The sequence below is a fragment of the Hesperophylax consimilis genome, chromosome 30 (assembly GCF_061612785.1).
Source record: "Hesperophylax consimilis isolate HC1 chromosome 30, BYU_Hcon_1.0, whole genome shotgun sequence".
In the NCBI taxonomy this organism is placed as follows: Eukaryota; Metazoa; Arthropoda; class Insecta; order Trichoptera; family Limnephilidae; genus Hesperophylax; species Hesperophylax consimilis.
In genome coordinates this window covers 11,845,835-11,862,504 of record NC_142865.1, presented here as the reverse complement: position 1 = coordinate 11,862,504, position 16,670 = coordinate 11,845,835, and the positions used below count along the sequence as shown (strand labels likewise).

The 16,670-nt window shown below is 36.4% G+C and overlaps 1 protein-coding gene across 2 annotated transcripts in view; it reads right to left on the bottom strand.

The window, feature by feature from the left end:
- LOC149409641 (protein sine oculis-like) overlaps positions 1-5,275 on the bottom strand; it is a 102,920-nt gene extending 97,645 nt beyond the window's left edge. The window contains exon 1 of one of the 2 annotated variants that reach the window (XM_089649642.1): positions 5,147-5,275. The gene's annotated coding sequence lies outside the window, so the exon portion shown is untranslated. The remainder of the gene's footprint in view (positions 1-5,146) is intronic. The other variant, XM_089649641.1, reaches the window with a different exon arrangement.
- Between the last annotated feature and the right edge of the window lie 11,395 nt (positions 5,276-16,670).

Here is a 16,670-nt window from a genome sequence, read left to right as displayed (position 1 = left end):
ATAGAACCTAAGCGCAAGCCGAATACTAAGTTTGGTGATCGCGCTTTCGGAGTATCTGGGCCGAAGGCTTGGAATAAACTCCCTCCGGAACTAATAATAATAATAATAATAATAATAATAATTGGATAATTTGTATAGCGCCGTTTTTGTGAAAAATCACCTCAAGGGCGCTGTACAATTTATTTCCTAGGATCTACATTTGTTATTTAGACCAACTGTGCCAGCACGAGGTTCGTCATCCGTTCAGGCATGTGTCTGCCGCCAATATAGCGCTGACATGTATCTGCTGCCAATAAAGAGCGCTGACACAACATCCTCACATAGACAACAAACCTTGGCAGCACCGCTGTGACGCTCGACGAAGACAGAAGATGGAGACTCTGCTGCAAGAGTCCTAGGTAGCGAAGGAACTGTACCAGCTGCTGCAGGGAGAGAGACTACCCCGTCCACCAACTGTGCCAGCACGAGGCTCGTCATCCGTTCAGGCATGTGTCCGCCGCTAATATAGCGCTGACATGTGTCTGCTGCCAATAAAGAGCGCCGACACAATATCCTCACATAGATAACAGACCTTGGCAGCACCGCTGTGCAAAATCACCTCATCCTAGTTTACCTTAGTCTCTCCAGTCACCTCCCAGCCTTTCATGCCACCTAGTGCATCTTCTCGACCCTTTCAGACTCCTTTCTGGCTCCAATACATTCTTTCTATTGTCGTGATCCGACGATTTCACACCTCTGTCTCAGACCCTTAGGGCTCGCTTATCGCAGGCTATCATAAGCAAAATCTTAAACCAAAGTCAAAGTGAAGTTTATGAGTGTCATCTGTAACAAAATACATAAACAAAAACAGAAAATAAAAACAAAGACAAAAACTTTAAACAAAATATGGCTTATCTGTCCTCCATGCAGACATCCTCGGTTGAAACGGTCCCGTAAATCCCAACACCACTTGACACTTGAGTCAGGTATAAAATCTTCGACTGCATTGAGAAATCTTCGTTCTAGCTTCACTTTTAAAAATTAATCGGTTTAAAATGCTATAATAATTGCAAATTCCGGCTAAACGGTAGAAGTTACGCACATTTCGTGAAATAAGAAGGTAAGCACTATATAAAACACGGATGCTGAACAATTTTCAGCGATCTCTTAGCAAGGGAAACCTTCTGAAAGGATCAAACAAACCGGAGCGGTTAAAACACGTCCGCAACGAAGAACAAGATCCATAACAAGTCCAACAGAATTCAGGTCTAAACTAAAAACTTACGCTTTTAAAAGCTGTCATACCCTTAAATAAAATATACCATTCCTGCGAGAAAGTCCAGTTATATCCAATTTTTTAATTATGTCCTAGATCCTGTTTCTAAATTTCGCAAATAAACAATTAGATAATGTTAATTAAGTATTAATCTCAAATGACCTACCAGGTAAGTATTGTACTGTATATTATCTCCATAAATAGTTAGTAATAACATAGATCACTGTAGAAATGTATTATAAATTTGTACAGCGCCCTTGAGGTGATTTTGCACAAAAACGGCGCTATACAAGTCATCCAATTATTATTATTTAGTTAGTTAACTTCTAACTAACCAGCACTATAAAACTAACGTCTAATATCTATAGGTTCTGTCGTGGTATGAAGTCATTGCAACGAAATGCAAAGCATTCTCGTTGTTATGTTAAGCCTTGTGAATGTTTATAAAGTTTTAAAGAAAATAACTCAGTGACCGCTTCACAAGAACAAGATCCTAAACTAACACAAACGTCCGCTGTTTTAAAATAAACTGCCATTAACTTACAATAACAACTCATATTATAACTGCGAACAGATTGCTGCATTCTAGTCGCCAAGAGTAAAGGGCCCTGTATACGATAAATGTAAATTGTCAAAGTGCTTACGAACATAAGTCATAATCAAATTACGTCAAGGAGTCAAACACATTCTGCAGACGTACTATTTTTACAAAAAATAGCCACATCTGTGATAAATTGCCCTGAATTACTTGAACGAATTCAATGAAGTGTGCCTTATCATACAAACCAAGGCGAAGCTTAATGCCAAATCACTATTTTGATTAATCTTTATAACGAATTGGTGTACATTATGAATACCAAAAAATATGCTTTAGATAAATTGAAGGTTTTCCTATCGCTTCGCTTGAGTAAAATACAAATAAAAAAATAAATTACTAAATAAAAAATATAAATGCAAACTACTACAAAAAATATTTTTTTCAATAGAAATGTATGAACGCGTAAAGGAAACAACTTAAAAAAATACTGTATTATAGCTAAGATTATCTGTGACTGTTTCACTTGATTAACTTTTTTGCTTTCTTATGAAATTATTTACAAAATAAATAAAAACCAGTTTCTTGCTTGAAATCGAACGTTTCTAGACTCCGTTTGTCAAGCGATTTTAATGCCTATTACCTTCGATATAAGGTATACCAAGAATATAAACATTTTTGGCTTGTAGCTTCCTCTTAAGTGTTTCAAGAGCAAGCGATTCTTGTATATTTTTTATGCACTTTTTCATGGCATACACGTTTAAATCGCATCTCAAAAATTCAAACTAGGGCGAAATTTCAATGGCACCAGTGGACGATCGGTTTGTCGGCGATATTGGTGTTTCATAGGATAACGACAAGCCAGGTAAGTATGTTTTTCTGAATCTGTACGTAAATAATAAAATTAGATAGACACTACGAATAGGTAATAAATTGTACAGCGCCCTTGAGGTGATTTTCCACAAAAATGGCGCAATACAAATTATCCAATTATTATTATTATTAATGTAGGAACCTGCAACCCGCGATGCTTTTTGATGCAACCCGCGAGCACTATCAAAAACAGTATTAAAAAATTACTTTCAGAACGCGAGAACGGTTTTCTTTCACGGTTTTTCAGATTCATTTTTAAGACATTATTAAAAAACCCAGAGAAAAGTCTAACATAACTGAAAGGTATTTACGTATGCACCTACGTTACTAGAATGAAATATGTAAGCGATCCAACAACCTTTTTAATTTCTTATTATTTTGCTAATAAGGAATTAAATGTGTAATAATAAATTATGAGTGTAATGCTAATTAAACTGGGGACTGGCTTACAGATAAAATTACAGTTGTGGATTTATTTGCAGACGCATTTAGAAGGAAACCGTTCGCATGTTCCGAGTGGACCTTATGCAGAATTGCTTCTATGTTTAAACCAGTCTTGTGTTTTGAACGCAACTTAATATCCCATTTGCAGACTCATCTATAAACGCAATTCGAGGGAAACAATTCTCGCGTTCCGAGTGCAATTTCTAATGGTAGACTCATTTGTGAACGTTTATGACTCCCTACCCCCGCTGCCAAAATCTATGTGCAGCCCGGGGTGATACTGCAAACACCAAAATGCTAATGATAATAATAAAATTCTGTAATGATTGGCAATTCTTGGATATTTTTATGAAAATACCTACCAAAAATCAAACTATTCCCAGAGTTCTTAGTTGTGTGCATTTTTAGTGCATGTAAATAATAATTATAAAACATCGGTGAGGTGTTTTTTCATTTTGTAAAATTGAAGGAAGTAAGGAGGGGGTAGGAAGTTGGAGGACGAAGGTTTGGAAGTACCTAACTATTCAGATCTTGTCGCTAAACCGCTTGAAGTCTAAGCACAATCATAAATAATAATATTTAATTAATTTTAATATAACTGTTGTATGTTATTAGGTATTATTGTTATATGTAAACAAAAATACTAATTTCGGTTGTGTGTCTGTGATTGTAAATTGTAACTCTGGTTCAATGAACTCGGATTTAGTTTAAATTTAATTGCCATTTACAAAATTGGAACTAACTGATAAGTCAAGAATTCAGACAAGCGAAAAATACCTACCTATAATATAATATTTTAACAGAAAATTATTTGAATTGTTCATTTCAAAATTGGAACTGATTAACAAGAATTCCGACAAGCGATTAAGTACCTATTGCTTATAATATAACATTTTGACAGAAAATTATTTTAATTCTATATTCGAAACGTATAATTCTTTTGTTTAAATTTCTTAGGGTTAATCTTGACAAGTAAAGTCAGGTTTCCTGATTTTTCTGCACTGGTTGAGATTTCAGAGAGTTAACGAAGGTAATTAATGAAATTAAGATCTTTATTTAAACCTAGAGGTAGAAGGTAGGTACCTAACCTAACCTAACTATCTTAACATGAAGTAATTTCTCCAAAGGGAGAAGCAGAGACGTTGGAACGACATACATTGTTTTGGAGAAATATCCTAGCTTCATTCATAAGCATACATAATATACGGTTGTAGATACACTCCTTTATGTGACCATTTGCTCTAACATCCAAAACTGTTCATTACGCCTAAGGAATCCCATTTCTAGTTCTAAGTGATGGGAATATTCCCGAAATGGGGAATATTGCATGAATTTTCATCTGAATAGCAGATCTAAATCTCCACGAGATTGTTTCCGACATAAATTTCATGTTTTTTACAAATATATCATATTAATAAGAGTATTTTGATGAGACTTTAAAATTTTTTGGAAATTATCGAAAACGTCAAAATGTTGATATTTTAATTACCCTGAATTGTGGGTAATTATTCCCCTAACCGCCGCATCATTAGACACAAATTATGGTAATTAAACTTTATTTAAACAATTACTCAATAAACAACTATTTACATGCACAAAATAGATAACATAATTCAAAATAACTTCCCTAATAAAAAAATAATAATTCCCGACTTAAGGGAATTTATATCAGGCTGCTAATTAATTACCCAAGTGCACATTACGATCAAAGCTTATCTGCCATTCATCAGAAATGGTATAAGAATTCCATTGTGGACTGCTAGCGTAATACCTAAACTCTATCTATAATGAATAACTTTTTGTACTATTGCTTCTTTGTCTCAAAATTAGGAGCATTTTGGATCCCACGCCATTTTTAAATACTGAAAAATATCAGTTCCTTTAGTTACAAAAAAAACCACAAACTTTTTAATATCTAGGTAAGTACCTATCATAAAGATTTTAGTTAAAAACACTTTGAAACATACAAAAAACACTGTTTTTCATCATTTTTTTTTAAGAATTCACGGTTTTTTAAGTACTATTACGATATAATTTACCCACTTTGATTTTTTTATACTTTACACAATTTTTATAGTCTACAAAACTTCGTAAAGCGACGGCTAATTTCAACACAGGACAACACTGTTATTAGAACTTTAGATTTCAAACTTCGAACGACCGTACTGCGCGCGCGCCGCCATGGAACTGTTTGAAGAAGAAAAGAAGAAAGAAAAGGTGGGGGGAAGGAGGCACTATATAAAAGGGGAGTTGCCAGAAAAATAATAATCAACTCTAATTAATTATTTTTATTTAGTTGCAATAAATTAAAGATGTCCATGGAAATAAATATGAACCGAGTATTTAAATTTAATTGCTGGAATAGTGTTAATTTCATATTTGTATTATGTATTATAAATGGCTTAAAAGTTATAAATTGTCAGTTTCTATTCCGAATTGAATAAGTGTTATGGTCAATATAAAATAACAAATATATTCGTTGCCGTATACATATTAGACGAATCTTTATAAAAAGGATGATAATTACATTAAGTTAACAGGTTGGGAAATTTTGGGAGATATTCTTCAACAAAAAATTGTCCAAAGAAGCGAAGTTAGCAGTCCACAATGGAGTGCTGGTACCTACAATGAAGTATGGAAGTGAGCCATGGAACTAGCAGAGAAAGGATGAAAGTAGATTGAATGCTGTTGAAATGAGATCCCTGAGGCGTAAGTGTGGTAAAACCATGTATGATCGTGTGAGAAATGTGGAGAGTGCAAGGCTGACGTAAGCGTAATGAGTAAGATTATGAAAGGGACGCTTAGATGATTTGGGCGTGTAGAGCAAATGAACGAAGAAAGGAGTGTAAGGAGGATATATGGTGCAAATGCGAATGGTAGCAAAGACAAAGTCGGGGACGCCCAAGAAAGACATGGCACGATCAAGTGAATCAGATACTCGAGTCGAGCCATTTCAAGAGTCAGAATAATAGAAGAGTATTTATTAGACGAGGTATGAATGAGGCAAGAAGTGTGTGCCAAGACCGAGGTTTGTCTGACAGTCCGTCCATTGTTTGGCAGTCCGTCCTCTCTGCCTACCCCTGCGGCGATACGGTGTGATAGTTAGTTAGTTGGTTAGTTCTTCACAAAAAACCGTCGTATTTTGGATGATTATCTCACAGCCTGACACGGTCTAATAAAATTTATGCTATCTCATTTTGTATAACTGTGAGAAATTTGATTTAAACAGTGCTAGATAGAGATAATACCGGGATTTAAGTTTGCATTAAAAAAATTACCATAAAAAAATAATCAAGAAAAAATTCAAATTATTCTATGAAGCAACATTTTGTATTTTTTTTTTAAATGTCCGATTTTAGAATAAATATTTTTATATGAAGTGACGTGACTTTTCTAACATTTTCATATAACAAAATATGTTTTTGGGGATCTAGTGAGATGGCACGAAATAAAAGAGGTCGTGAAGGTCGCAGTGTTTTATTGAGTCAGTTGGACGTGATGAGAGATGACTTAGGACCGATGTTGGACACTCCGGATGCAGGCGGTGATGTGCTGGTGAAGCGCGGGTCAGTGAGTCGACGCCGCTGCTGGTGACCGGACTCGTTGACGGTCAGGAACTGCCGAAGAACGTGGGTCTTCAGGTACTCCAGTGCTGACAGGAAAGCCGAAGGTGCGGTGGACCTTGTAGGCGGTTGTACGGAAGGTGCGTAGACCAGGGAGGAATGTTGCGTGGTCTAAGTGCACGGATGAAGCGCTGGAACCAGGGCGCTATGATCCGGTGTAGCGCTGGCCAGGGACGGTGGCCGAGGCCAAAGCGCTATGATGATATTAGGAGTATTACTGGGGCGGCAGTATTGTATACAAATTAGGTGAGTAGCAGTCAAAGTACAATTTAGTGAAAAGAACGGGATATAAATGAGGTGTACTTAAATATGCAACCATAACATCTAAAATATGTATACAGGAGGCCCCAAAGAAAATATTTTCCATAAAGACATCTTTCCGGATGCTGTGTTGCGGTTTTTTTTTAAGAAAAGGTAGGAGAGGAAGATCTGGGAAGGACAAATGTACGAGAGATGGGGAGGATTCTGGGTCACTGTGTCCAGGAGTTAATTAATCTCATTCAGAGGTAAAAAGATATCCCTCAACCAGTCTCTCCAAATCAGGTGGGTAGACGCATCCGCTGCCAAGACTTATACAACTTTAACCCTGTGAAACCCCTTCTAAGTCACCAAAAGTAGTAAGCCACTTGGGATCACCCATGGCAGAGGTGTTGGTTATTCAATTAATGGTTCCTGGGGCGGCGTTATAATAATAATATTGGACAATTTGTATAGCGCCGCTTTTGTGAGATATCACCTCAGGGGCGCTTTACAGTCGTTGCAGGTATTACAAAAATATAAATATTACAAACATAAAGTGAAGTTAAGTTAAGTAAAATGAAGAACAGGAACAGGTGACATGAAGATAGAAAATGGAGACTCTGTAGCAAATATCCAGCGAGAGAGTCCACCAACAGTACCAACTCGAGGTTCGTCCAGACCTTGGCAGCACCGCTATGACGTTCAACAAAGTAGCGCCCTTGAGGTGATTTTCTCACGAAAACGGCGCTTTATAAATAATCCAATCATTATTAACAAAGATAGAAGATGGAAGTCTCGATCATGCAGAGTCCTGCAGCAAGAATCCTAGGTGGTGAAGAAACTGAACCAGCTGCTGCAGTGAGAGAGACTACTGCGTCCACCAACAGTGCCAACACGAGGTTCGTCATCCGTCCAGGTATGTGTCTGCTGCTAATAAAGCGCTACCCATAACCGCATCTCAAATTGGGGTATAAACTAACTAACTAACTAACTAACCATCACGCCGTTTCCCCGCAGGGGTAGGCAGAGAGGACGGACCGCCAAACAACTCTGTCTTGGCACACACTCCTTGCCTCATTCACATTCATACATCGTCTCATACATACTCTTCTATTGTTCTGACTCTTGACATGGCCCGACTCAAGTATCTGATTCACTTGGTCGTGCCATGTCTTCCTCGGGCGCCCCCGACTTCTGCTACCATTCACATTTGCATCGTATATTCTCCTTACACTCCTTTCTTCGCTCATTCGCTCATTCGCAAATGGGGTATATGTATTTATATTTAAAATAATAAATAAAATACCTACCCCAAATTTATTGAGGATACTTATTTATACTCACTACGCGCTTTTTTACTAAAACCACTAAATGTAAAAATTATCCAATAAAAACATCAAAAATATAAATTCTTCAACTTTGCCCCTTTCCACATAAATCCCAACATTTACCATCCGCGTAACATTGTCGGCATAAGTATGGTCCAGCCAACTTTTCAGCAAGCATGGTCCTGCCGCTCAAAGCCCGTTTGCAACCATCTCTCTCTATTACAAGCGACTACCATGACGAAGAGGGAGAGCTTACGACGGAGCCATCAGCGATATTATAACAAGACAGTATACCTTCACCTCCGTCAGACGAGAAGAGCTCGAGCTATTTCTGTTTCTGTTGGATAAGTCTTCGAAGCCTACGTCAAATTTGAATAAATTACTCAAGAATTAAGATTGTATATCGATTTCTCAGCGTAAAAAAGCTGAAACAATATTTTGACTTCTACATTAGATACTCTCACGTCTCGATTACTGCAATGGCATTTATGCCACCCTTCCAAAATGTCAAATTGACAAACTTCAATCAGTGTTTAATGCAGCGGCACGGCTCATAACCGGGGTTTCAAAATATTTGCACCTTTCAGAACACCTTCGTAACCTTCACTGGCTCAAGTGCCCTGAAAGAATCCAGTACAAACTGTGCTGGATGGTGTTTACATCCATCAGTGAAATGGCCCCACCCTACATCTCTGAACTATGCGTCCCGGAAAACTCTGGTCTGAGGCAGTCAACTCTTAGATCAGCTGTATGCAGACTGATGGAACCTAAGTGCAAGCCAAATACTAAGTTTGGTGATCGCGCTTTGGGAGTATCTGGGCCGAAGGCTTGGAATAAACTCCCTCCGGAACTAAGATCCATAACAAGTCCAACAGAAGTCAGGTCTAAACTAAAAACTTTCCTTTTTAAGCTGTCGTACCCTTAAATTAAATATACCTTTCCTAAGAGAAAGTCCAGTTATAGGTATTCAATTTTCCAATTATGTCCTAAATCCTGTATCTAAATTTCGCTAATAAACAATTAGATAATGTTAATTAAGTGTTAATCTCAAGTGACCTACCAGGTAAGTATTGTACTGTATATTATCTTCATAAATAGTTAGTTATAACATAGATCACTGTAGAAATGTATTATAAATTTGTACAGCGCCCTTGAGTCGATTTTGCACAAAAACGGCGCTATACAAGTCATCCAATTATTATTATTATAAGGCAATATATCATCAATCTAGAACACCTGGTAGTCGAGGATCTAAGATCGATAAAGCTATCAATATGATACGATACGATATCAATATGATATTGACTACATTCGTCGTGTATGTAAGTTAGTGATTATCAACGATTGTTAAAAATATTCACTAGCAAGTTGTGCAAATTATGTATCCGACTAGCAACATTCTTCTGCAATACATACACAATCAACTATCAGACACACTCACTAACTAATAGGATGCATAATCAAGGCAACAAGTTTGGGGGTACTATTGATGTATTTACTGACACCATTTATAGAATTGTGAAATCTATTGTTGAATCCTACAAATTATGGAAGAGTTGGTAATGTAGTTTTACTTATTTGTCTTATATGTAGTATTGTTATCGTTTCTATTTTATGTTATGTTACTGTTAGATATTTTACCAGTTTAATTTTCGATAGCTCACTAGTTACGTTCTGTTCTCATAATCCATGCGAAAACCCAGCTGGGCGTAAAACTTAAAATAATGACCTCAACTAATCAAGTCCCCTTTCAGTGTCAAACAGTAAATGCAGTTTGCTAATGAATTTTTAGGTTAGTACGTTTCGGAATGTAAATTCATAGATAATAATACCTCCAGTGTTGCAAGAGTATGTCAATTTATGATTTATCTGGCTGTAAACAGCGCGACCATTCTCGGGAAGTAGTTACGCCTATTGATATATTGTTAAGTTATCGATTTCATTGTGCTAGGCCCACTGACGTAGGTATTCATGGCATTCAAATAAGGGAAGTTTTAGAGTACGCACTTGGATCAAATTACCAAAAACTGACAGACAGTTCTAGCGTCAACCCCCGTTGTGTACATCCATAATCTCTAATCGTAGTGTAATAATACAGTACATTGTATGCATAGATTATCTTTGATCCGCGTCTGTCTGTTTGTGCGCTTAGTTCTTCTAAACTACGCAACGGATTTTTATAGCGTTTTCACTATCTTTTAGAGAATTTCTTCCGGAAGGTTTATATATAAAATACATGCATATTGTAATTATAGAAAATAGAGAAAAGTCGATGTTTTGTAATCAGTCGTTGAAAATATTTTTGCGCGCTTACATTGCTAACGCTGGCTAAACCTTATGACATACATACAAATGATGTACTTCTGAATTATATATCTTATGAAGGCCAATATGTTTGTCTCCCAAGCATAAACCACAGCAACGCGGGGTGCTAGTTGAAACAGAAGAAACATTTTTCATTTTCGAAATAATAATAATAATAAATAACCTTGTAGAATCTTCCCTCTTGGCCACAATCAAAATCAATATCAACCACTGTCTTCTAAGGAGCCACTAAACTTTCCATATTCCTTTACAAAGACCAAGTTACCCTTCTCCTAACGTCTTGTGCGAATTTGTCATGCACATATATACAATATCCACTGTAGTGGCAAGCTTCTGGAAATATTTAATTGCGAATTTGTCTTGTATATCTTTATTATAATATCCACTCTAGTGGCAAGTTTCCGGACATATTTAGTTGCGAATTTGTCTTGTATATCTATGTTATAATATCCACTGTAGTGGCAAGCTTCTGGACATATTTAGTTGCGAATTTGTCTTGTATATCTATATATTATTCACTGTAGTGGCAAGATTCCGGGCATATTAAGTTGTGAATTTGTCTTGTATGTCTATCTATATATTATCCACTGTAGTTTTTTTTAAATTTTTTTTTATAGTGATTACCTCACAAGAGTCCCAACTGCTCCCGTCTGGAGCCAGTGAGACTATGGCATCCCCAATTGGGGGATGTTGTGAGGCTGAAGGTAAGTGGGGAAGGGAAAGAGGAAGGTGGGGAAGTACCTGGCTATTCAGATCTAGTCACTAAACACGGCTAAAGCTATTTGGAGCAACGTTTCAATTCTGAATGGTGGTCTTACACCAGGGCGATACTGGTAGTATCTTCCACTCTGGAACGTGCCGCAAATATACTATATATTATTTTAATTAATTAATAGTGAAATAACACAAATCAATCAAATAAAATTTATTTGCGCACGCCGGGTTCGAACCCGCGACCTTCGGAATGGCAGTCCAATGCGTTACCACTGGACTATGCCGGCCGTCCGTGGCAATTTTCCGGACATATTTAGTTGTGAATTTGTCTTGTATATCTATATATTATTCACTGTAGTGGCAAGTTTCCGGACATATTTAGTTGTGAATTTGTCTTGTATATCTATATATATTTTTCAATGTAGTGGCAAGATTCCGGACATATTAAGTTGTGAATTTGTCTTGTATGTCTATCTATATATTATCCACTGTAGTGGAAAGTTTCCGGACATATTTAGTTGTGAATTTGTCTTGTATATCTATATAACATCCACTGTAGTGGCAAGCTTCCGGACATATTTAATGATTGCCCCCAGATGTTTATAAAATTTCTTGAATCTTTGCTCGACTTCACTTGACCAAAAATTTATTGTCTCTAAGTTTTTGATGTTGTTTTATAAAACTAACTAACCATCACGCCGTTTCCGCAGGGGTAGGAAAGGAATACGAACCGCCAAACACTCTTGTCACACTCTCCTTGCCTCATTCAGATTCATATATCGTCTTATACATACCCTTATGTTATTTTGACTCTTGTTATCTGGTTCACTTAATCGTGCCATGTTTTCCTCGTGTGTCCTCGAATTCTTCTACCGTTCTCGTACCCTCTACTTGCACAAACCATCTAAGTGTCCCATTTTGTATCTCAATATTAATACCTACATCAGCCCTGCATTCTTTGCCAATCTCCACATTTCTAAAATAATCATACATGTTTTTTCGTCACGCATTCGCCTCAGGGATTTCATTTCTACAGCATTCAGTTTACATAGATCCAATGTTTTATTTTTGGATAAGTATAGTCTATTTTTTAGTTGAACTTTATGTCTATCCAGTTGTTTATTTTAAAAATAAAATTAAAAATGTACGTATTTGGTTGCAAGGTTTATCAAATCTGCTACGCTATTCACAATGAAAATTATACGTTTGTTGTGTAGACAGAAACAAAGGCGTTTACGCACGATTGCATTGCCAACTCAGGTGTAGACAGAAAGATTGAACTTCCACAAAACTCTGTTTTAGCACACCTTCTTTGCAAGATGCATTGACTTATCGGTTACCTGCGTCCATCCTGTGTCATGAGCAATGGGAATGACAGCAGGTGAGGTGAAACCCCTCCCACTAGGAGGGGACCACGTGGCCACGCCCTCAGGTAAGTCACGTGGCTTGGGGTGCGTGGGGAGGGGAAGGAGATGGGACACGCCCCAACCAACAGACAGACTGATAGTTAATTTTCTTTATTAATATTATTGCTGTGATGGAGCAGTGATTTATTAGGCTTTTTTTGTCTTACATTTTTATCAAATTTTTAAACGATAAATGATTATTAGTTTGTTGTTATGTTTTTTTATTCAGTACCCGTGAAAAATCACGAGATATTACAATGTTTATAATATGACTTTTTAGAAAATTTTTGTTTTTCAAAAATAAATTATAACTAATATTCTTGTAGACAAATTAGAGAGACGTTCAAAAATTTACATTTCGAATCACGAATCTGACAAAAATTTAAACAAAATAAATACACATTTCAAATAATTTTCTTTTTATAGGTAGGTACCATGTATATGGCTTGTTTGAATTTTTCTTCAGTTCAAATTTTGGAAATGACACTTATATTACAGAGTGGAAGATACTACCAGTATCGCCCTGGTGTAAGACCACCATTCAGAATTGAAACGTTGCTCCAAATGGCTTTAGCCGTGTTTAGTGACTAGATCTGAATAGCCAGGTACTTCCCCACTTACCTTCAGCCTCACAACATCCCCCAATTGGGGATGCCATAGTCTCACTGGCTCCAGACGGGAGCAGTTGGGACTCTTGTGAGGTATTAACTATAAAAAAAAAATATTCAAAGCAAATTCGCGATAATACAAAAATAATAATAACGCACGCACGCACTGAAATTAGTATTTTTGATGGCAATTTTCTTTTTTATGTGTAAGTTGCATTTGAGTTCCAACTGCACAAAGCCAGTGGAACTATGTCATTCTTAATTATTGATGTATGTTATGAGGTTAAAGGAAGTGTGAAAGTGTAGGGGATTGGCTATTCAGATATAGTCACCAAACATAACAAACAGAGTCCCAAATACTATAAGTCTAAACTTATGTCAGCTTTGTAATTCTCAATTTTCAAAGATGCAGACCTGGAGTCCAGAGTGGAACGATTATCAGTGTGGCCCTGATGAAAGACCAACATTGAGAATTGAAACGCGGCTTGAAATGGATTTAGCCATGTTTGGTGACCAGATCTGAACAGTCAGGTACTTCTTCATAATAATAATAATTGGATAATTTGTAGAGCGCCGTTTTTGTGAAAAATCACCTCAAGGGCGCTGTACAAGTTATTTCCTAGGATCTACATTTGTTATTTAGAAAAGATACCAAAACATACTTACCTGGCAAGTCACTTCCGACAAACACACTTATATTAAAATGTTTATGCTTATAAAAGATAAAACTGCACGCAGAGGACACTGTATCAAAAAACACTGGTCATCGCATGACCTTAAGTCTGCTATAGTTTTTATTTTAATTTAACTGTATTTTAACTGTCTTAAAAAGCCTACAAATTGTTAGTTGCTATCATTTTTATTTATAATAATTATTTTTATTTTATTTTTAGTATTTTTTACATTTTGTTAATTTAAATTGCCGTCGACCGTGAAAGTGGAGGTTTCTGAAATTATGGATACGACTGTCTGAAAAGGTGCGTTTTAAGTTTAGACCTAAATTTTGTCGAGTCTGCGATCATTCTCAAATCATGTGACAGTCCATTCCAGGCTTTAGGTCCTGACACGGCGAAAGCACGCTCACCGAACTTAGTATCTGGTGTGCGCTTTGGTTCCTTCATCTTCATCTTAGACATCTCCTTCCCCTCCGCACTACCTTCAACATCACAACAAAACCTAATTTGGTATGTCGTAGTATCACTATAGTAAAGCGCACTTGAAGTGAAATGACACTAAACTGCGCTATATAAATGCCATGTTATTATTATTATTATTATTCAGACGGTTGGGAGCAGTTAGGATTCTGGGAAAACAAAAAAAAACACTCATTGACGTTTAGGCTGTCTTCCCACGGTCAGTAAATAATCGACAAAAATCGAAATCGGTATGCCGAGAGCCCACTGTTTCAAATATTTGTATTGGGGCCTGCTAATAGTGCAAACGGGACGGGACGCTACAGAGAGCGAAGAGATCATTATGTCTGTGGAAGAGATGTAATACTAATACAGCTAGCGGTACCCAGTGGTTAATAATGAACATAACGAACTTCTAATGAACCCCACAATCTCTTCGTCACTTGGTGACTGACTTGATAAAGGCGATGCACTACGTAGTAATGCAAAATTATGTGTTTTTGGTTTGAAAATTTGGTCGCCTAGAAATGTTTCAGATGCTTTAAATAAATACTGCGCTAAAGTCTTTTTATAAGCCCAGAAAAAAATTATTTATAAGGCCTATGATAACTCCTTTAAATTTCTAAATTTCCTATTTACGAACCCATTTTCGGATATGGTTTTATTGTATGATGTGGAAAATTAAGTTATGTATAAAATGGTCGGAAAACATTGAAATATTTATGCCTGAACATCCACAAAATAAAATAAAAGGCACTTTTTGGCCATGTTTTTTTCTTGCCTAAATCAAAACAGCTGGATGGTGTTAAGCGGGAATTTAAGCCTTATCGCCATCTACGTAAGGGGTGTTATTGATTGCGGATCGATTCAAAATATCACACGACGTAGTGCATCGCCTTAAGAGTTATTATTTACATGTTTACGCGCCATTTGGTCGTCTTCTCAGTCTGTTGTCTAATTACATTCTATATTAATATATTAACTTACGTCTTACAATAGTACCCTTATAATAGTACCCGTGTGTCAGATCAATTTGACGATGATAAGATAATGACATTCATCGTAAATGTGGTGAACAGAAATCTGCTATACCGACAGTTTACTGGGCTACCCGCTACAAAATTATAATTTGATATCTGCCGTGTGCAGAGACCGTGCAGCATTTGTTGCGCAACTTTTCCCGCATCCTTACAGCACTCTGTTTATCTCGTTTCTAAAGGCCTGTAAGTAAGAGTTCAAAGATGGTTTGAAAGAGAGGTATATATTAGAGGGAGCGTGCTAATATAAAAAAAAACGACAATAATTAGGAGAAAATGGTGAAAATATAATATATAACACTACGCGTTTTTAATAGAGTAAAAATCTCTCTACAATGCTTTAGTTGCATTTAAAGATACGCTACGAATTTTTCATGCCTGTAGCATTTTAAATAACAGAACAAAACGTCTTTTTAATAATTTTATTATTATCGTTTTTTTAATATTAGCTCGCACCCCCTAATCTTCGTATTTACATATAACTTATTACGGAGCCTTAAGAGGAAGCTACAAGCCAAAAATGTGTACATTCTTGGTATACCTTATATCGTAGGTAATAGGCATTAAAATTGCTTGACAAACTGAGTCTAAAAACATTCGATTTCAAGCAAAAAACTGGTTTTTGTTTATTTTGTAAATAATTTTATAAGAAAGCAAAAAAGTTAATCAAGTGAAACTGTCACAGATAATCTTAGCTATAATACTGTATTTTTAAAAAGTTGTTTCCTTTTTGCGTTCATACATTTCTACTGAAAAAATTTTTTTTTAGTAGTGCGCATTTATATTTTTTATTTTCTTCAAATCTTCAATTTATCTAAATCATGTTTTTTGGTATTCATAATGTACACCAATTTGTCATAAAGATTAATCAAAATAGTGATTTGGCATTAAGCTTCGCCTTAACCGACCCGTGGGACGACGGCCTTAGACTCTTTTTGAGTCAGACCTCAAAATGTTTCAAGCTTTGAACATTTTAACCCCAGCGATATAAATCTACCATTAAAACGGATTGCTTTGGGGCAACTCCAGTAATTGGTTGTAGATTAGTTGCAGTTTGCGTCGCGAGGGTTCGTGTCCCCGGGCCATTAACAATAACATAACCTAACCATGTCTACTGTTAACAACTGTTAACGGTTGTTACGTTAACAG